We start from the raw sequence: 22,908 nt of genomic DNA, 5'->3' as shown, positions 1-22,908 counted from the left end.
GGTCAACGTACCCAGGTATACAGCTACAGGCATACAGGAGGGCACGGGGTTACTGAGGTCAACGTACCCTGGTACACAGCTACAGACATATGAGAGGAGAACATGGGGCTACAAAGGTCAACGTACCCTGGTACACAGCTACAGACATATAGAGAACACGGGGCAACAGAGGTCAACGTACCCTGGTACACAGCTACAAGAATACAGGAGGTCACGGGGCTACAGAGGTCAACGTACCCTGGTACACAGCTACAGGCATATAGAGGAGAGCACGGGGCTACAGAGGTCAACGTACCCTGGTACACAGCTACAGGCATATAGAGGAGAACGCGGGGCTACAGAGGTCAACGTACCCTGGTACACAGCTACAGGCATATAGAGGAGAACGCGGGGCTACAGAGGTCAACGTACCCTGGTACACAGCTACAGACATATAGGGAACACGGGGCTACAGAGGTTAACGTACCCTGGTACACAGCTACAGGCATACATAGGAGAACGCGGGGCTACAGAGGTCAACGTACCCTGGTACACAGCTACAGGCATATAGAGATCACAGAGCTACAGAGGTCAACGAACCCTGGTACACGACTACAGGCATATAGAGGAGAACACGGGGCTTCAGAGGTCAACGTACCCTGGTACACAGGTACAGGCATATAGAGAACACGGGGCTACAGAGGTCAACGTACCCTGGTACACAGCTACAGGCATATAGAGATCACAGAGCTACAGAGGTCAACGTACCCTGGTACACGACTACAGGCATATAGAGGAGAACACGGGGCTTCAGAGGTCAACGTACCCTGGTACACAGGTACAGGCATATAGAGAACACGGGGCTACAGAGGTCAACGTACCCTGGTACACAGCTACAGGCATATAGAGATCACAGAGCTACAGAGGTCAACGTACCCTGGTACACAGCTACAGGCATATGTGAATGACATGAATTACAAACTGGGGCATGGACACGTTGCCCAGAGGAACACTATACACTTCCGTGACCATGTCTCCTCTTGCTGCACTGTGGACACAATAAGAACCCATCATTTCAACGGTTACGGCAGTGTTGATCTATGTTCTTAAGTTTAAGCGTGAGATCAAACAGTAAAGTACTTACATAATCAAAGACAACAGCTATACCTAGAAACAAGCAGTCACCGACCCGGTAACAGAAACAATCAATAAGACTCTAGGCAAAGCGACCAGATAGAAACAGGCGACGCAGAGGCAAAACAGGTTTGGATGAATGTATTGTTTCCCATGTATTTACATCCTCCAATACATTGTATTCTGTACCATTCTAGTGTGATGAATACCCTAGACCCAACAGCCACCACAGCTTCGTCAGCCAGATTCCAGTAGCACGACGCGAGAAACCATATCACGCTTACGAGCGAGAGAAATTCTGTGCTAAGTTAGAGGTAGGAGTGAGTGAGTGAGTATGGTTTTACGCCGCTTTTAGCAATATTCCAGCAATATCACGGCGGGGGACACCAGAAATGGGCTTCACACATTGTACCCATGTCGGGAATCGAACCCGGGTCTTTGGCGTGACGAGCGAACGCTTTAACCACTAGGCTACCCGACCGCCCCGTTAGAGGTAGGAGTGATAGGGGTGGCGACGTCATGACACAAAGGTATTCTGCCGGAATGGTGGAGAGTATTTATCAAGTAGGAATAGAGATGTAAGTCACTGGATTATCTACAACGTGTTCACAAAATGCTGTAGCGGTGGGGTAGCCTAGTGGTTAAAGCGTTCGCTCGTCACGCCGAAAACCCGGGTTCGGTTCCTCACATGGTACAATGTGTGAAGCCATTTCTGGTGTCCCCCGCCGTGATATTGCTGGAATATTGCTAAAAGCGGCGTGAAACCGTACTCACTCACTCACAAAATGAGTTGTACATAGGCACAATGATCAATCAATCGGACATGACATAAAGGCCATCTTACCTACTCCTGAACACAGACCACTACCCAGACATGCATCTTGGTCAACAACCCTGGCAGACTGATTAAAACATGTTCGTTGTAAGGCGTTTGCCTCCATTTCCTTAATCCCAATCCGGATTGAACGACATTCTGTTAAGTACACGGCTTGAATAACAATAATAGACGATAATCTAGTTAGATAATCTTGTAGCACATGACACTGCCTACTCACATTCCGCACACCATTCACATGACCTGCACCCTCACCTAATCAATACTGGTCCTCAGGCGTAGATGACTAGAACAATTATTTGCATATGTTCCCTGCCTGGATGAGAGTGCCAACCCACGATTCTGAATCCCGAATTTGTCACTCTGGGTCTCATTTGCTCCCCGCTAAATCCCGGAAACTAATTTACACAAATCTAGCACATTTCAGAGTTCACTCTACAAAGGCAGAACGAGAACGAGGAGAACACGTTCCTAGGTCTTAAAAGGGTGCGATTTGAAGTTAAATTACTGAAAAAATATTGAAAAAATAAAATATATACTTATACAGAAAATGTTTACGTACGCCATTTTTTTACTGCTGAATCTGCGTATCGAATACGTTTTCATCTGCGCCCTTTGTGCCGCAATGCTGAATCCAGAATACTCTCTAAACAGACCCGGGGCGGTTTGGTAGCCTAGTGGTTAAAGCGTTCGCTCGTCACGCCGAAGACCCGGGTTCGATTCCCGACATGGGTACACTGTGTGAAGCCCATTTCTGGTGTCCCCCGCCGTGATATTGCTGGAATATTGCTAAAAGCGGCGTAAAACCATACTCACTCACACACCCACACTTTAAACAGACCCCCCAATCCCGCGTACCAGAAGGGGGTTCGCAGCCTCCTGGATGATTCAGTCCTGGCAGCACCATCTTCATCCAGAAGTTGAGATAAAAACTCGAAATGCCTGTTGCTCTCCCGGGGAGCTCCTCAGACTAACATTATTCCAGTCTGTCCTGAATGATCCATAATCTTTGTCTGACACCGCCATTACAACCATGACCCTCGCTCCCCGGGGACCACTTGACCCACGTGACCTTGTCCGGCCATCCCCGGTCAGCGAGGAAGACAATTAATGGAGTGTTCCAAGTGACAAATGCAATCATGCAAATTACAGGCACTTGGTGGACGTTGTCATGTGACGGTGATGGAGGGGCTTCTTGCAACAAGTGATTATGGCTTGGACTCCCGGAAGCACTACACCACTGATTACTGTAAGCTAAGAACGAGCAGGGATTCCACTTGGATATCCTGTGACAGAATGAACCGTGTTACTGCGTTATTGTCAGAATAAATGGGGATTGAATGGCTGCTGGGCATGGCCGGTTTTGGGGGAGACTAAAAAGAACCGAATCCTGAATTGTGTGTGGCACGGGTGGCATAGTCGCTTGAGGAGCGATAAAACCGTTTAGACTATAATTTTGTCTCAGAAGTATCTTTTTTAACTATATATACATAATAAATAAAATATCCAAATCAGGTTCAGAACAATTCTTAGACTTACCAGATTTTTAGACTTGAATAGGAACCATTTTTTAACTTATATTCTACGGTCTGAAAGACAGACTAAACATTATTGGTAGTTCTAGAATCCGATGGTTTTGGGTTCGAATCCCAGAGTCGTCCTGGTTATAGTTTATGGTTTATCAGCACCATACACGTGCTCGTGGGTCTTAGTAAGGTGGTCAACGTCTAACATGGGTACAATGTGTGATGCCCATTTCTGGTGTCCCCCGTCGTGATATTGCTGGAATATTGCTAAAAGCGGCGTAAAACCATACTCACTCACTTACTCACTTAAACGACGTCTTTAAATACGATGTTCACGGTATCAACCACTAGTTTGCCTACTCCCTCAGAAAACAACACTGTCGCAGCTATACTTGCTTCAGATGTCGCACAGAACATTCACCAGCTTACACTTGCCGTGTGGATGACGTGATATAATAATAATAATAGAATAACTTTAGAACGGTGGAGTGAGTGAGTGAGTTGGTTTAACGGCGCCTTGAGCGATATTCCAGTCATATCACGGCGTGTCAGCTTGATGTGGGAAAGCCGAAGTGATGCAGGTCTCAGACGTTTACCTCTTTGGTGGAACCCACGACCACGGGAATGGCGTTGACAAATCTAGGCAAGTGATCATGTAGAGCTCGAATTCGAACCCGCGATCACAGGCTCCTGGCACGCTAAGGGACATTACGGACCCTGCACGGAGAATTGCGGCGCCTTAGAAGACAGGACCACCCGAGTCCCCGATTGAACAGTAACAGTATATTTAGTATGTAAGGAATGCTGACGAGCAGATGGCTTGGACGTTGAGATGTGGACAAGGTCCGTTGTATAATCTACAGATTCCTATCCGGTATAATTAATAATGGAGATTGATTGTTACATATGTTATTCTGTGGGCGTTGTCATACGACTTCCGACATCATAGGGTTTGCCTGACAACTACTTCCAGTGACATACGGTGCCAGATGGCACGCATGTGCAAACAGTCATGTACAACGGTTTTACTGAAACTCCAAACACTGAGCTGCCAAGGAGGCATCGCTGGCCATGCAGTATACGCCTGTATGTAGAGTACACGCGACACCTAGTAACAAGCCCCTCTTTGTTTCCCAGAATACTTGAAGCAATATTATTGTAGAAGCGGAGGTCGAATATGCGACAAGGAAATAGATGCACATGGATATGCTGGGTCAGTATTTCCGGCGACAGTTCCTCAGGCGTTGATAAGAGGTTGTTTGTGAGACCCTAGATGAAATACCTCCTGGCATGCCCCTGTCCTAGGCTACAAGTCCATGTCCTTAAACGAAACTGCTTAAGGGCCCACTCTGATATTGTCTGTGGTGTGTGTGTAGTGGGGGTAGGGGTGGGGTGTGGTGGGGTGGTCTAAGGGGGTAGCAGCTCTTCAACACATTTTCTTACACGACATAATGCGGCGGCGTGCCCATCGAACAGTTTATTCGATGTTAATCATGAAGACTTTTTTTTTCAAAATTTTTGGAAACAGATTTTCTTTAATAATCTCAGTAACCCCCCACCCCTCTTACTTTCCCCGTTGGTGGTCTCTTCAAGTTGCGTCAACTCAATCTGATTTGTGTGATAACGTAGAAATTTAAACGATATTCATGATATGGCTCCTGAAACTAAATTGCCACATTACGCCCTGCAATGTGTATAAATCAACCATCTAGGAATCCCATTAAGCGCAAACAAAAACTAATATGTGACGTCATGGTACCTTGACCTCTACTCAAGGTCAGGCTAATGCACATGTAATGCACGCATCTAACATTTAGCGTGACCTGGAACCAACACTGTGAATTGCGTCGCGGTGAAAACGCCATGTCTCAGGGACGGCAAAGAGGATCACAGGGATCCAATGACCTGGGCAGATTAACGTGAGTGGGAAATTACAGTAAAATTACAGCATAGCTCTGACGCTAATGTCGCTATTAAACAAAGATAACTTCAATGGCGGTGATATTTGCATTAATATCCTGTTGCTTCTAAATCAAGGGTCTATTATGTTTTCGCGGAGCAATGTTAAAAAGATTTAAAGAACACTGGTATGTTCATAGATTCAGGTTCAGTGCAATGGCACAAGGCAAGACTGACCTGCATATACCTCCGTCAAGTCACTGTCTGGTCTGACATGCATATACCTCCGTCAAGTCACTGTCCGGTCTGACTTGCATATACCTCCGTCAAGTCACTCTCTGGTCTGACTTGCATATACCTCCGTCAAGTCACTGTCCGGTCTGACTTGCATATACCTCCGTCAAGTTACTGTCTGGTCTGACATGCATATACCTCCGTCAAGTCACTGTCTGGTCTGACTTGCATATACCTCCGTCAAGTCACTGTCTGGTCTGACATGCATATACCTCCGTCAAGTCACTGTCCGGTCTGACTTGCATATACCTCCGCCAAGTCACTGTCTGGTCTGACTTGCATATACTTCCGTCAAGTCACTGTCTGGTCTGACTTGAATATACCTCCGTCAAGTCACTGTCTGGTCTGACTTGCATATACCTCCGTCAAGTCACTGTCTGGTTTGATTGCATATACCTCCGTCAAGTCACTGTCTGGTCTGACTTGCATATACCTCCGTCAAGTCACTGTCTGGTCTGACTTGCATATACTTCCGTCAAGTCACTGTCTGGTCTGACATGCATATACCTCCGTCAAATCACTGTCCGGTCTGACATGCATATACCTCCGTCAAGTCACTGTCTGGTCTGACATGCATATACCTCCGTCAAGTCACTGTCTGGTCTGACTTGCATATACCTCCGTCAAGTCACTGTCTGGTCTGACTTGCATATACCTCCGTCAAGTCACTGTCCAGTCTGACATGCATATACCTCCGTCAAGTCACTGTCCGGTCTGACATGCATATACCTCCGTCAAGTCACTGTCTGGTCTGACTTGCATATACCTCCGTCAAGTCACTGTCTGGTCTGACTTGCATATACCTCCGTCAAGTTACTGTCTGGTCTGACTTGCATATACCTCCGTCAAGTCACTGTCTGGTCTGACTTGCATATACTTCCGTCAAGTCACTGTCTGGTCTGACATGCATATACCTCCGTCAAGTTACTGTCTGGTCTGACATGCATATACCTCCGTCAAGTCACTGTCTGGTCTGACATGCATATACTTCCGTCAAGTCACTGTCTGGTCTGACATGCAGATACCTCCGTCAAGTCACTGTCCAGGCTGACCTACATATACTTGGATCCAGTCCGTCTCTAACAATTCACGGCGCCACACACCTGGTCGCACGGCCAGTGTTTGTGGACGTGTCGCCCTCGCCTCGCTATATATTAGTGAAACACAAGTAAAACCAGCCTCCACGTTTACCAGTCCCGTGATCAATCTGTCACACAAACAGCATCGACAACCCACTTGCGACAGACAAACAAATGAATCCAACATTTTATGTAATTGTGGGATTAGGTCCGTCAACGCGTTCCTCGCCAACAAACATATGAACCAATATGCTTAACTCCTTAAACTAATCCTTCTGGAGAGTCTTATCAATTCATTCCACTGCTGTGTCTGACCTTAGTCTGCGGCATCGCCACACTGGCTGTACAATACAGTGAATAGGCTGTCGTGCACGACACTTGCTGCATGCCTTCAATACACCGTAGCTAACGACCTTATTTCGCGTACCTGCGTAAGTGCATTGGAACGTACAAACGGAATTGTTAGCAAAGAACTGCAAAGACTGTCAGATAGGCTACAGACACGGACACTGCGACACAGGCCCTGACTGTCTGACATGCTACAGAGACGGACACTGCGACACAGGCCCTGACTGTCAGACATGCTACAGACACCGGCACTGTGACTTAAACTCCCTGACTGTCAGCCACGCCACGGTGACCACGGAAACAGACTAGCCTTGCTCCAAGGCTGTACAGAAACAAAAGTCAAAGGATATGTAGTAATTCTATCCACCTAATGAGGACCCCATTCTCTCATAGAAACAACGTGTTCTTATTTTTTACATTATCTAGAAATCATGATGTAAACTAATAATTATTTCCTTAGAGACTTGTGCAAGTCTAATACACACATTAGCCAATGAACACCTAGCAGGCCCACACTAGCAGGCCCACACTAACACGTCAGATATATTGATGAGTGTTGAATTCAAACTTACAATTCTGTTTGATGCCGCGTTGCTGACTTTTGAGAGACATGCCGAGAGGAGCACGTGTTATATTCTCGTATCCCTGCTTACATCAAAGACGATACTAGACCCCAATCGTTAATAATCTTGTAACCGTCGCAGTCAGCGCACTCCTCAATATCTCCACTTCAGCTCAATGTCCACTGAAGCGATAATAACGACTAGTTTCCGTCTATTGAGGAGCGCGATGCTGTGGGGCTGCCGTATCTCAACACACAATACCTACAAACGGAGTGGCAGAAGAACCAGTCAGACGTGTCTGCGTGCGTGCACTCCAACTAGAATGATATGATGTTGGTGGTGTTTATTCAGAGCAGTACAAAATACTTGTTTACAAAGTCTGAAGTCAATAGCGGGGACTGAATTTGATTCGAGACATTTCACTGAAACACATCAGTTCCCACGTGGTCTCCGGAGTGGGGTATGATGGTCTTCTGTGAAAGGTGAATAGGATCAGTTGGTCCGTGCTTAGACTTGCAGAAGTCTATAAGGCAATAATTATTAGTTTAAATCATAATTTCTCGGTTTTGTAACTAATAAGAAACAAGTTGTCCCTATGAGCGACTGGAGTACTGTCCACATATCTAGAGCTGCCTGGAGGAGGATGCACATGCACATCCATGGACATTTCTTCCAGTGCAGCCTTGGAGCAAGGCTAGTCCGTGCTGTAAGTCGACAGTACTTGGATGGGTGATATCAGACATAGGGGTCAACACCAGGTGTCATGGAATGCCGACGGTTCAGGCCGATGTTTACTGGTTGATCGACTGCCTCCACCAGACCGTGAAGATCCGTGGTAGAATAGGTCTTCAGCAACCCATTCTTGTCGTTAAAGATGTTTGTCGTAAAAGGCGACTAACGGAGTCGGTGGCCAGTCTTGCTGACCTGGTTGATGCATGTCATCGTATCCCAATTGAGTAGATCGATGCTCATGATATCAACCACTGGATTGTCTGGTCTAGAGTCGATTATTTACAGACCGCCTACATATAGCTGGAATATTGCTGAGTGCGGCGTTAAACAACAAACAAACCAAGACCATCGAATCTATGAAGATGATGATGATGATGATACTTTTCATAGACAAGGTCTAGTTACCTCCTTATATATGTCCAGGATACATGCAATCTCGGTTCAAAAGTCTATTAGTATTACAGAGACATGTACTTTTCATATAAACACATATAGCCCTGTCAGTGTGTGACAATGACAGAGTATGACGTTACGTTGCTAACACAACGACAGTTATTCCAAACAGTGTACCCATGTGTAGACTGATCTCGTTCTTTGGCGTCAACACCAAGACTTTACCCACTGGGCCATCCTACCGCCCCATTGCCCCATCCTGCACTTGAAATGTTTTCAGACTCGTTCTGGTAGTGAATTGCAAATCAAGGAACTGAGTGAGTAGTGTTTTACGTCGTATGGTATACTTGTCTTTAACATTATTCTAGCAACATCAGGACGCGCGCACACAAAGATGAGTTTAGCACCATTCTAGAAATAGCAGGGCAGCACACACAAATTTTTGGTTTAGCATTATTCTAGAAATATCAGGGCAGCACACACAAAGATGGGTTTAGCACTATTCTAGCAACATCAGGACGCGCGCACACAAAGATGGGTTTAGCATTATTCTAGAAATACCAGGGCAGTACACACAAAGGTGGGTTTAGCATTATTCTAGAAATATCAGGGCGGTACACACAAAGATGGGTTTAGCATTATTCTAGAAATATCAGGGCGGCACCCACAAAGATGGGTTTAGCATTATTCTAGAAATATCAGGGCGGCACACACAAAGATTGGTTTAGCATTATTCTAGAAATATCAGGGCGGCACACACAAAGATGGGTTTAGCATTATTCTAGAAATATCAGGGCGGCACACACAAAGATTGGTTTAGCATTATTCTAGAAATATCAGGGCGGCACACACAATGATGGGTTTCATGCGTTATAATTGGGAATCGAACTCGGTCTCCAACGTGACGAACCCACACCTAACCAGTAGACTATCCACTGTCTTAAACACAGGCCTGACTCATTGTGTGTAAATGCAGGGCTAGGCAGAGAACACATGACTTGGTTCTACCCCGTAATGTTCATGTTATCTACATACATCGCTGTTACTGTTGTGAAATCCTAATTCAAGAGCACTGCAAGGTAGTAGATGAGACATCACTGTAAGACACGCCGCATCAATCACCACCCATTGCCCAACATTGAAGGAGGAGGGAGGAGAGAAAGGTCAATGAATAGGACCAGTCTGAACGCGGTTCCTTCCTCCCAACAACTCCGCAATATGTTGCCAGACGGTGATATATTCGATGAGTCGTCTCAAGAATAAATCAGCACAAACAAAATTGGTTTTAGTCACAAATGTGCGAGACATCTTCACTATGGCATCGTTTGATTGGAAAACGGACAGAAGGTTACAACACCAAGACAAACAAATATAATGTACACGGCAATATTCCAGCTGTATGACGGCGGTCTGTAAATAATCGAGTCTGGACCAGGCAAACCAGTGATTGACATCATGAGCATCAAATCTACGCAACTGGGATACGATGACATGTATTAACCAAGTCAGCGAGCCTGACCACCTGATCCCGTTAGTCGCCTCTTTTGACAAGCAAAGTCGCCTTTTACGGCAAGCATAGGTTGCTGAAGACCTGTCCTACCCCTAAACAAAATATGAAGTTTGTTTTACGCCACTTTAAGAAATATCCATATCATGGCGAGAGAAACCCCAGGGGTTCATACATTATATCCATGTGGGGGATTCGAACCCGGATCTACGGCATAACGGGCCGGCGCTTAGCCCGCTCAGCAACCCCATCGCCCTTGGAGTTCGAATCCACAACGAGCGGGTCCTCCAATATGTGCAGAAAAGGCCTTTCCATCAGTATGAATAGTGTACATAGCACGGTGGTGAAAGCCCTCCTCAGCACCAGACGGACCCTCTACAAGATTACGAGTTCAGTGTATGAACATTGTTACATCTATGTCTTGACATGCTGGTAAAAGCCCCCGGAATCCATACAAACTCGCTCACTTTTACTGTATCCACGTTAAACTATTCTTTTAGTTGAAACGTAATTCACAAAAATCATTCGTCTCCTCTTTTAATCGAAGAGCGCCCTTCTGGCTCCTCTTTTCCATGAATCAGCAGACTACGACTCCGCGATAGCGGGGATGAAGACGGCCGTCCACGTCATCCCAGATACCTGCTGCACGGGGTCAGAGGTGACACGACCGAGGAGAGGGCCGACGCTGTCATAAATATAAAATTCACGTTCTCACCACTCGCCATTGTTTGCTAAGAGTTACCATCCAGCTCAGGGTATTTGAATGTGTAATGCTCTCACGGATAATAGAATACGGCATGTTTCATTCGAAAGTCACGCTGACCGCGAAGGAGCGTTACAAAATATGCCATATAGCGCCATGAAGAGATATTGAACATAATGGCCAGCTATATGGGATATTTATTGTGGACAGGTCAAAGCGAATAATGCCAAACTCGCCACGTGGAATGTTAGCTGAGTTTCGATGTCGGTGTTCCATCAAAGCTTAGACCCTTTAATTATGTATGTACTCTCGCGCGACCAGGTTTGAAAGCGATCATATATTCATGACTTGAAATTGCGAGAATTTGGCTGTATAAGTCCTGGTTATTTTGTCGCTTGGGTAGAAATAGGCCATAATATAGAGTACTAAACATACGCTCAGCCCCACTACAGGATTCGCTTCAGATTTCTGCAAGTCACTCAATCTGTTGACAACACGTGGGTGGGATGACTGAGTCAGAACTACCAACAACAGTAACAACACTCACTACCGTGGCAAGCACCAGCAACATCGTCAGCGTCAACATGAACAGCACCAACGACATGGACAGCGTCAACACGAGCAACACCAACAACGTGGTCAGCGTCAACACGAGCAGGAACTAAAAACATGGTCAGGTTCAACATGAACAACACAAACGACATCGTCCGCGTTAACATGTATAACACCAACAACAGTTACAACACTCACTAACGTGGCAAACACCAACAACATGGTCAGGTTTAACATGAACAACACCAACGACATCGTCCGCGTTAACATGTATAACACCAACAACAGTTACAACACTCACTAACGTGGCAAACACCAACAACATGGTAAGTGTCAACGTGAACAGCACCAACGACATGGTCAGCGTCAAGATGGACAGCAACGACATTGGCAGCGTCAACACGAGCAACGCCAACAACGTGGTCAGCGTCAACACGAGCAGACACGAAAAACATGGTAAGGTTCAACATGAACAACACCAACGACATCGTCCGCGTTAACATGAACAGCACCAACGACATGGTCAGCGTCAACATGGACAGCAACGACATGGACACCGTCAACACGAGCAACGCCAACAACGTGGTCAGCGTCAACACGAGCAGACACGAAAAACATGGTCAGGTTCAACATGAACAACAGTTACAACACTTACTAACGTGGCAAACACCTACAACATGGTCAGCGTCAACATGAACAACACCAACGACATGGACAGCGTCAACATGAACAACAGCAACAACAATAACAACACTCACTGACGTGGCAAACACCAACAACATGACAAGCATCACCAAGAAAGCAAACAATACCAAACAACATCGCTACCAATACCAACAACGATACCAACTCACCAACAACATGACAAGCATCACTAACAATACTACAAGTGTCAAAAACATTACCAACATCACAAACAAAATGGTCGGCATCACCAATGAACAACAATTACACAATCATCATAAAGAGATCCAACAACAACAACAAAACACACACAACACCAAGAACATGAAGAACAACACGACAATGACGAACAATACCCAAACCTTCATCATCTGACCAAAGCCCCAAGCCCTGTTGAGGTCTATAATTGCTACAACAGTAGCCATATCTCAATTCAAGATGAATAATTCATTATTTGGGTGATTAGATGGGGCCTGAGTTGGAAACATGTATAACGATAGCAGTGTTTGTGGATCTTCAATCAACCATCAGGGCCCACTTGCACAAAGCGATCTTAGCGCTACGACTATTGTAAGCCTATGTGAAAGTATGGGAGTTACGATCATCTTAGCGCTAAGATCGCTTTGTGCAGGTGGGCCCAGGTCTAGTATGCTTGCACAAAGAGTGAGTGAGTCAGTATGGTTTTACGCCGCTTTTAGCAATATTCCAGCAACATTACCGCGCGGGACACCAGAAATGGGCTTCACTCATTGTACCCATGTCGGGAATCGAACCCGGGTCTTCGGCGTGACGAGCGCTTGCACAAAGAGACCTTAGTGTTACAAGCCAATGTAGAAGTGTAGAGTTACGATCATGTCAACGCTAACATTGGCCCTGGTTTAATGGTAGAGAGTGAGTGAGCTTGATTTAACGCTGCTTTGAACAGTATTTCAGCTACAAACACCATGTGTCAGTTTCATGTGGGAGGTAGGTTTACAAATGGTGAAACCCACGAGCACGGGTTTAATGTTGACAAACTAAAAAACAATCAGGGTGAATCTGGAATTTTTCGAAACCAGGATCCTAGGTTCGTGGCACGCTTAAGGGACGCAACTCTGCACACAACTCGACTGAGTGGGCCACCCGTGCCGCCTTAATGGTAAACGTATTTGCATAACAGTCTCTGTTTGCCTGTCCATCTGTATGTCATGGTGTGACGTTAGTTCAGGGCGTGACATCAATTCGACACACTGCTGCTCTACGAGAATCATGACACAAGGTGTCACGGCGCACAAATCTCTGACGTCACATTCCAAACGTGACAGTACATTATGGACATTCTGTCTGCAACGTGTAAAGTTCACAGTAGCATATCAGCTCAAGCAGCTAACCTTCAACAACTACTTTTGTATCGTAAACAATGTTGATTGGATGTGAAGCCGTGATGTCCTGGCTAGACCAAGCGTTAAGGTCGCGCATTGTTCCAGGTAGTTTAATCCTCAGTTATACAACCTTACGTGACACTCTGGGGATAGGTCTTGGAGGAATGTGCACGTTGTGACGTCACGAGTTTTTGTGTACTTTGTCATGGCGGGAAAATATACGATTTGTTGTCAAACCCCTTATTCGGTTGGTTGGTTTGTTGTTGAACGCCGCACTCGGCAAGATTCCAGCTATATGACGGCGGTCTGTAAATAATCCAGTCCTGAACGTGGCAACTACAAATAAATGTTCTCGCAAACACTGATGTCGCGCATTCGTACGAAGACGATCACGGAAGCTCTCTGGAGACATAGCAAACACGAACAGGAGTTTTTCTTCCGCAGAAATCAACCATCGTTTAGCTGTACGACTGCGGCCTGTAACTAATTGGCTCTAAGCCAGGTCAACCAGTGGTTGACAGCATGAACAACGGTCAACGAAATCGGAGTACGAAAACACACCAGCCAGGTCACACACCGCAGCAACATGATCCCAGAGTCTAACAGATCTTACAAGTAGCACCCGGTGATGAAGCATGTGTTGATTAACTGCTCAAACTGTTCAATTCTGGAAAACTCCTCCGCTGACACATAAACTGGATAGTCGATCGGGCAAATGAAGAATACACTTGAAAATTGGATTTGAACAATAAATAACAAATATTTCTAGGCTGAAACAGCTACGGAAGCACTTCAATTTTAAGGTCCAAAACACAACTATGATACCCGTATCAGATACATCACCATCGAAAAAACATTTCTTGTTTGCTCCATTTTGAGCCTACGGCCTAACTACGGCCTTGTATCCTTTCCTTTGCCAGGAAGTTTACAAAATGAGCACGCTCTTGAAATAAACCTTTAAAAAAACATGAGCAGATCATATTTCTTAGAGTCATGCTTACGTGTGTCAGTGACGAGGCGAACAGGTTTAGTCAGAAGGGGTAAACAATTTATGATACATCCATATCACCACCACCATCATCATCATCATCCTCATCTTCAGAATGCTAGACAGACGAGTCACTCAAGCAATAGTCATCAAGCCCTGACTGCTAGAGCTATGTACCATTGTCGGTACTGGTTAAGGCATCCGAGTGTTATACAGCACCAATGTACAAACAAAGCTGTGCGAGTCCGGTCGTCCTCGTAATGTCACGCTTATTCAAGATGTTTCTACTCGACGGACCTCTGCACCACATTGTTAACCGATCACATGCAGACCTCAAACACATCAGCTACTCACAGTATCTCCTTAAGTCAATGCGGGTCGTACAAATTGCAAGATTGGTTACCCACGGATGTAGGTGATGAATCTCATACGAGCGCTTAAATTGACTGTATCGACCCCTTAGTCTGTCATACAGTGAGTGAGTGAGTGAGTGAGTATGGTTTTACGGCGCTTTTAGCAATATTCCAGCAATGTCACGGCGGGGGACACCAGAAATGGGCTTCACACATTGTACCTATGTCGGGAATCGAACCCGGGTCTTCGGCGTGACGAGCCAACGCTTTAACCACTAGGCTACCCGACCGCCCCCTGTCATACAGACCCTGACACAAATATATCCAATACAGCCCATGCAAGTCTATAATATTATGTGTCTCGATTACTGCAGTATCTGAAAATGAAGAAGTCTCTTGGTTCCTTTTTGTACTATTTCATAACTGTAAGTTAACAACTGTTTCTGTAAAATAATTCATTTCAGAGACTAGATGTGAGTCTACGACCGCCTCCGTGGTCAAGGGGAAATACCATCAGTCCGGAGGACGGAATGTCGGGGGTTAGATCCCCTGATATGTATCTTAGATGTATGTTAGATGTATCTTGTTGTACTTCATTGTATTGTTGTAAGAAACCCCTTATCGCAACACAACTTCCCATGTGGTACTTACGTGCATCTCAGGGCCCCTTTCCGCAAAGCCATCCCAGCTCTAAGACGATCGTAAATCCCATCGTTCAACACTGAACCTGAGCTAAGATCGCTTTGTGGAACGCGGCCCTGAATCAACCTATTTCCAACCCAGTATAATAACTATTTACATAATGACCTACCGCTGGGTATCCCATTGCCCAATGTGTTGACGCAGTATTATGTACAACAGAGATAAAAATCAATACTTACCAAGTGTTAGGTAAGTATCACCAAGTCTCCGCTCCGAACGGTAATCCACTGTTTATCACACAACCTTCTTATCAGCCGTCGTCAACATGAACTCTTCCTGTATGGCAGAAGGAGACGGAAGACTAACTTCTACACTTGACGTGATTTTACGTTCTCCGTCACACGTCAACTGACGATGATCGAGTTTTCCAGATGTGAGCAGTCGTTAGGTTAACAGCATCCTCATCCACAATTGTCGATTCCGGTCCCTCAAGTGCTTCAGTGACAGGGAATACTTGGAAACAACACTTCAACTAAAGGATCCTGAAGCAAGACCTGTAAGGAAATGAAAGTAGTGATATATATTAGTTACCCATATAATTGTAACATCTAGGTTCCTGGATCGGCGTTTTAACGCTCAGCAGTCGAACATAGTATGTCCTTTAAAAGAGAGAAAGAGAGAGAGGGAGAGAGAGAGAGAGAGAGAGAGAGAGAGATTCATTCATTAGCTGATTTTAGTACCACATTCAGTTTTAAACCCGGCGTACATAATGTTTTTCCACCGTGTTATCACGGAACACGTGACACTGTATATGACACTTATTCGGGTTTCTATTTGTCAAAGGATGGTCTTCACTAAGTAATGCCTTCCCGCGGGTCTCACAACAGTCTCCTTGTACTCTCTGATATAATTATTCGGGACGACGGTAACCACAGCTAAATGTACGCCTGTGCATGCAGGCGTCTTCTGTCCACCACCATGAGGCCATAACGCCCTATTACACACCGGGGGGTTTACTGCCGAGTTATCAACAGACAGACGCATTCCTTCCTTACTGAAACTGGTCTCTCTTGTTTGTACAACCCAACATGCAGGGTCCTGTATAGAGACTGTGATACACGTATACACATTACGAATAATAATCATCATTATCATAATACAAATGTAGACTTAAACATGTATGGAGTTGAGAGCTGAGAGCTCGCAATAACGTCAATGCCACAAATACTCCTGCTGTGCCCGTCCTTTCGTATTCGTTTGGTGTTGTTGGACGAAACAAGAAGTTCAGGGCATTGACACCCTCACACGAAGGTAAGACAATAGATCCCACAATCGCTCACCCCTCAGACGCCTATATTTACCAATTATAATGGGAGTGCGTGGTTTGATTAACGTGAAGGTTATTCAGGATAGAATTTATTGTGGACTTTTGCACAGATTTATTTGTCTGATGAAAGCATGTCAAGATTCATGATGAAAACAAGGCATTCCACAGTTTTCTTAAACGAGCCAAGGATGTAGTATATAATCTCAATGTCAGTGTTGATTTTGTTGATGAATCTGCAGAGCTTGACGGTACAGAAATGGGTGTCAGCCAAGCGAAGTGATGCATCAAATCGTCACAGGTTCGGTTTCTCAAGGAAAGCGTCTCAGAACGAACGCTGCATCGAGTTTATGTGCAATGTGTTGAGAAGATCAGCAACCCCGCTGAGTCCTTTGTTTGGATGAAGTGAAACAGAAAGCTTTCTGTTTGCTGCTCAGGACCAGCCACTTCCCCCTTGAAACCGTCAATGTGTGATTTTGCATCAAAATGTAAATATGAAATGTTGATTATGCACTTAATTAAATGAGACTGTCCAACACGTTGCCAGAGGATGCCAAGCTTTGGCACAAATATAGTATCTAAATAACACGATGGAGTGGCTCGATCTTTTTATTTCTGTCTTCGTCATGCTAGGGGTTTATTTATTTTAATCTGTAAATACCATCGTACTATAGTAATACTATCTAATATAAGTTTTTGGGTCACATGTACACAAAGTGTGCGATCGGGGGTTATTTAACAGAATACACGCATTGTAACTGATAACAGCTTTCAAGGCAATGTTAAATATTTCGTGAAGGTAAATATAAGAGATTCTGCTGACACGCCCACGCGTGGTACACCACGTGTAGATACAGGACATTTACCGTCACGCAGATACCATACAAAATAGACACCGTCACAGATACCACAGATAATATACACCCTCACAGATACCATACAGAATATACACTGTCACAGATACTAAACAGAATATACACTGTCACAGATACTATACAGAATATACACCGTCACAGATACCATGCAGAATATACACTGTCACAGATACTATACAGAATATACACCGTCACAGATACCATACAGAATATACACTGTCACAGATACTATACAGAATATACACTGTCACAGATACTATACAGAATATACACTATCACAGATACTATACAAAGTATACACTGTCACAGATACTATACAGAATATACACTGTCACAGATACTATACAGAATATACACTGTCACAGATACTATACAGAATATACACTGTCACAGATACTATACAAAGTATACACTGTCACAGATACCATACAGAATATACACTGTCACAGATACTATACAGAATATACACTGTCACAGATACTATACAGAATATACACTGTCACAGATACTATACAAAGTATACACTGTCACAGATACTATACGGAATATACACTGTCACAGATACTATACAGAATATACACTGTCACAGATACTATACAGAATATCCACTGTCACAGATACTATACAGAATATACACTGTCATGCAGATACCATACAGGATAGACTCCGTCACAGATACCACAGATAATATACACCGTCACAGATACCATACAGAATATACACTGTCATGCAGATACCATACAGGATAGACTCCGTCACAGATACCACAGATAATATACACCGTCACAGATACCATACAGAATATACACCGTCATGCAGATACCACAGAGAATATACACTGTCACAGATAATATATGGAATATATTCAAGCACATTTACCGTAGAGAATATATTCCGTCACAGATAATATACAGAATATATACAATCACAGATATTGTACGGAATATGTATCGCCACAGATGCTGTACAAAATATATACAGTCAGAGATGCTATGCAGGTTAGATACCTTAACAGATACCGACTATAATTGTATAAAACACCTCGGCCACAACGACTGACCATTCCTGGAACTAATCACCACGTGGCCAAGATGACATCTCCACATAGTGGGCTTTAGATCTCCCTCTGGCATTACAGACGCGATATGTTTCTATGCTTCCTCTCGGTATAGCACAGGGAGTCAGTTTCACTCCAACGAAACAGCAAAACTCACCTACATACGTGTATCACTCGACCGAGCATCTCTCCAACACTGCAGACGATACCAAATGAGCAGACGATAATTTCAGTCCACTGAAGTAGCGGCTCAGCGATTGGCCAGTCGCCGTGTGTTGTGTCATGCTCACTACGCCTACGTTCCCTCTGCATTCAAACCTGTTTACAAAGCTCCGCGGGCGTTCAATACATGGCGGGTAAAGGGAACAATATTACACAGTGGTCCTTACACGCAATATGAGATGATTAGCTGAATTAAGACGCCGGACAATAGTGCTGCCCAGTGTTCCAATAAGCTACAGCGCACGGGGGTGATATAGGAAATATTGACGGCCCTTTGGCTTCGGCGGTCAATATTGTCTGACAAGAGTACGGTCGTGACCTAAACCGGGTTCAAATTCTTCACAATGACGTATAATTTTCACCTGTCTTTGTGTCGGTTTGTATCAGTAATAGATGTGTGTCTTCCCAATAAAGCAAATGGTCGTGACTGTCTACCCAAGATGAACTGTCTGTGTGCTGCGGGCGACGTTATTCGCCAATAATGAATAGGTTACGTTGTGAAAAGGCGGACACATCTTTCAATTAAAATTCTTTGTGGATCGAGAATGTTCCTCTTTTCAGTAGTGCAACATCTTGTGTCAGTCACACGCAACTGAATGTGCCGCCATTGATCTATCTCTCCCCACATGCACCATTTTGCCTATGTCTTGTTCCAAGCCAGTAGGTTGGGTTACCGGTGCGTGTCAATTCAGTCTTTTCATGTACAATGGATATTTATATAATATATATAATGTGTACTCTCCGACACAAAATGTAAAGGAACTGAATGGGACTTCTAAAGAAAATATTAAAATATACATGACCATTGTATGTAAGCGTTAAGTCTGTGTTTATTATGCGTGATACAGTAAATAACCAAAAAGTAAAACAGTACAATTCATTGAATTACGCTGTACGGAGTATATTGATGCTGGGTATATTTATACAGTGAGTACGGGGCAACGTTGGGGTCATATAATTTCTTCTCTTTCAAGAAAAAAGATATACTAATAGATTTATGTTCTTCGGATTCTCAAACGGTAATGACGCAAAATAAGACGCGCCTCGTGTTTTAAACAGCACAGAACAACCAGGCAAAAGTGTGCACTTGAAAACTGGATTTGACCAAAATCGATTTAACCTTATCAAAACGTCACAAGGCTGAATCAGTCGTCGAAACACTGCAAACCTAAGGTCCAAATCCTAACTATGATGCCCGTATCGAATACATCACCATCGAATAACTATTTCTTGTTTGTTTCATTTTTAGCCTCCATCAAATATAAGTGTATACTTTCTTTTGCCCGGCAGTTAATAAGGCGCTTTACGCGTCATGCTCTGATTGTAGATCCCGTCCATGCAGATCAGTGACAGAGCTTGGAGGAACACACAGTACTTATTGTCATGTGAAAACCATGTATTCTCTCAGGCAGCGTTACATACAGTCTTAACAAATGTACGTATCCTTAAGGTGTGTTATGTTTCATAACGTTTCTAGCACCTTCCTTTACTAACACTTCTTTTCTTACACTTTATTGTACTTGTCTTACTGCTGTCCAAATCTATATTATTCGTATTCTAAAATTCCCGAGAGGGGGAAATAAAAATGCTGATATGATAATGATGATGAAGAAAAAAATGATGATGATGATGATGATGATGGTGATGGTGATGATGATGATGATGATAGATGCATAAGTCAACGAGGATTCATATAGAAAACCGACACTGTATTTGATACAATTACAGACACCAATAGTGATGGCTGTTCATACGCCTGCCTCGAGAGAGATGGTATTGAACACGAACTATGAATCGATTATGTCCCGTAGCCTTGTCCTGTCCAGATACACGGGCGCTTGAAAAATGGCACATTATGGACAATAACCCTTTCCCGCCTCTCCAACAGTTAATAATTGTGCCTATACATTAAGTAGGGATGCAGTAATCACTTCCGCGTGCATTACACACACAATCAAGTTCGCAAACATTAAGGTACTTGTTGATATTTATATCCGTGTTTCGCTTTCGTTCCTGCCTTTGCCCCGGGAAGGGTGGCAGTATTGTTTGTTTGTTTGTTCCTGTTGTTTAACGCCGCACTCAGCAATATTCCAGTTTTATGACGGTGGTCTGTAAATAATCGAGTCTGGACGAGACAATCCAGTGATTGACATCATGAGCATCGATCTATGCAATTGGGATACGATGACATGCATCAGTTAAGCCAAGACCAATTCCAAGCCGGATCTTCACGAGTGGATAATAGTAAACAATTATCATCATCATCATCATCATCATCATCATCATCATCATCATCATTTATTATTATTATTATTATTATTATCATCATTATTTTTTATTAATATTATTATTATTATCATTATCATTATTATTATTATTGTCATTTATATTGCGCACGTTTCCACACCACACAGGGGCAAGCTGAAAGCGCTATTATTACCCCGGTCCCTGGATCAATATATGTGTACTCAACAATCATCTGGGGAGTTTACAACCCATGCTGCCTGTTCGTTACATATCCCCTTGAATAACACGCATAATTAATTCACTGGTGGGGTAAACAGAATCAACTTCATATCTGCAGACGATTGGGTGAAGTATTTGCATGCTGTATAGAGAATAAAGAGTATGGAGACATAATGCCATTTATTCAATACCCGTGATCAGATGCCATAAAATTATTTTATGGTCTCTGCCGTCATGTTTTCACCAAGTAAGCTGGTGATTGGGTAGAAATGTTTACACGTGGATTAAAGATTAAGGATTATGAAGATATAATGCCATTTATTCAATGTCCGCGATACAACTAAATACCTGCTAAGCTTTTGTGTTTCTTTAGGCGATAATGGACACAGAAGCTCCCTCAATACACAATGAATACAAAACTCGTTATTCGGAATTGAACAGTATAAAGCGGTTTACTTTTACACCAAACAGAAAATAAGGTTAATAATCGGTTTATAGCGTGAGTATAATGTACAAGGTCGTACGCGCATTGCTACAATGTAACCAGTCATCTCCCTTAAGCGCGTGACGTCATGACCCGATTAAAGATGGAGGCCGTTGACAGTAAGTTGTTGCACCTGAATACACACATCAGTGTTTAGGGGTTACCTCACTCCATTTCCCCGTAGTAAGTTAGACCTGCATCTCACCCATGTCCTCCGTCTTGAACTTTTATAACTGAGCTTTAAATTGCCACGTGTCTCAATAAACATGCTTCTTCCCCGTGACATAAGATCGTGTGAAGATTGCGGGCTACCAGGGAGAGGGTACGCGTTCTAAACACTCGCAGTTTACAGGGTTCACTGTTTATTTTGACAGATGTTTGTGATTACGTGAATTACATTTTAACATGCAAGATGTCGGCCTGCGGTTGTATGGGAAAAGAACACTCTCATTCATAATCAACTTTTCATCAGATCGTCAGCGTTGCAAACATGTAACGAAGGTCAAACAAAAAGTGGCACTTGTTTCGTGTTAGAACTTTATAGAACGTGAACATTATGTTTTTACTCATTTTTCTGAACAAATATGTAATGTTTATGTTATTTTAGTAGAGACATTTGTGTAAACACATTGACAAACGCCAGCAAAGAAGGTATATATTTGAATCAATCAATACATATTTAACATTTCCAGAGTTCAAAAGATGTTTGTTTTGTTTGTTGGTTCGTTGGTTAACGCCGCACTCAGCAATATCCAAGCTATATGACGGCGGTCTGTAAATAATCGAGTCTAGACCAGACAATCCAGTGATTGACATCATGAGCATCGATACTCGCAACTGGGGATAAGATGACATGCATCTACAAAGTCCGCGACCCTGACCACCTGATCCCGATAGTCGCCTTTTAC

At 43.9% G+C, this 22,908-nt stretch overlaps 1 protein-coding gene across 9 annotated transcripts in view; it reads right to left on the bottom strand.

Moving 5' to 3' along the window:
* LOC124145259 overlaps nt 1–22,908 on the bottom strand; it is a 78,516-nt gene that overhangs the window by 36,237 nt on the left and 19,371 nt on the right. For 2 of the 9 annotated variants that reach the window (XM_046515005.2, XM_046515016.2), the window contains exons 1-2: nt 18,986–19,090; nt 15,812–16,126 (exon numbers count right to left, since the gene is read on the bottom strand). The gene's annotated coding sequence lies outside the window, so the exon portion shown is untranslated. The other 7 variants (XM_046515008.2, XM_046515007.2, XM_046515010.2 and 4 more) reach the window with 7 other exon arrangements.

This window comes from Haliotis rufescens, unplaced genomic scaffold (genome assembly GCF_023055435.1).
Source record: "Haliotis rufescens isolate VD_foot unplaced genomic scaffold, xgHalRufe1.0.p SCAF_5, whole genome shotgun sequence".
Taxonomy (NCBI): Eukaryota; Metazoa; Mollusca; class Gastropoda; order Lepetellida; family Haliotidae; genus Haliotis; species Haliotis rufescens.
This window is presented reverse-complemented; position numbering and strand designations above follow the sequence as displayed.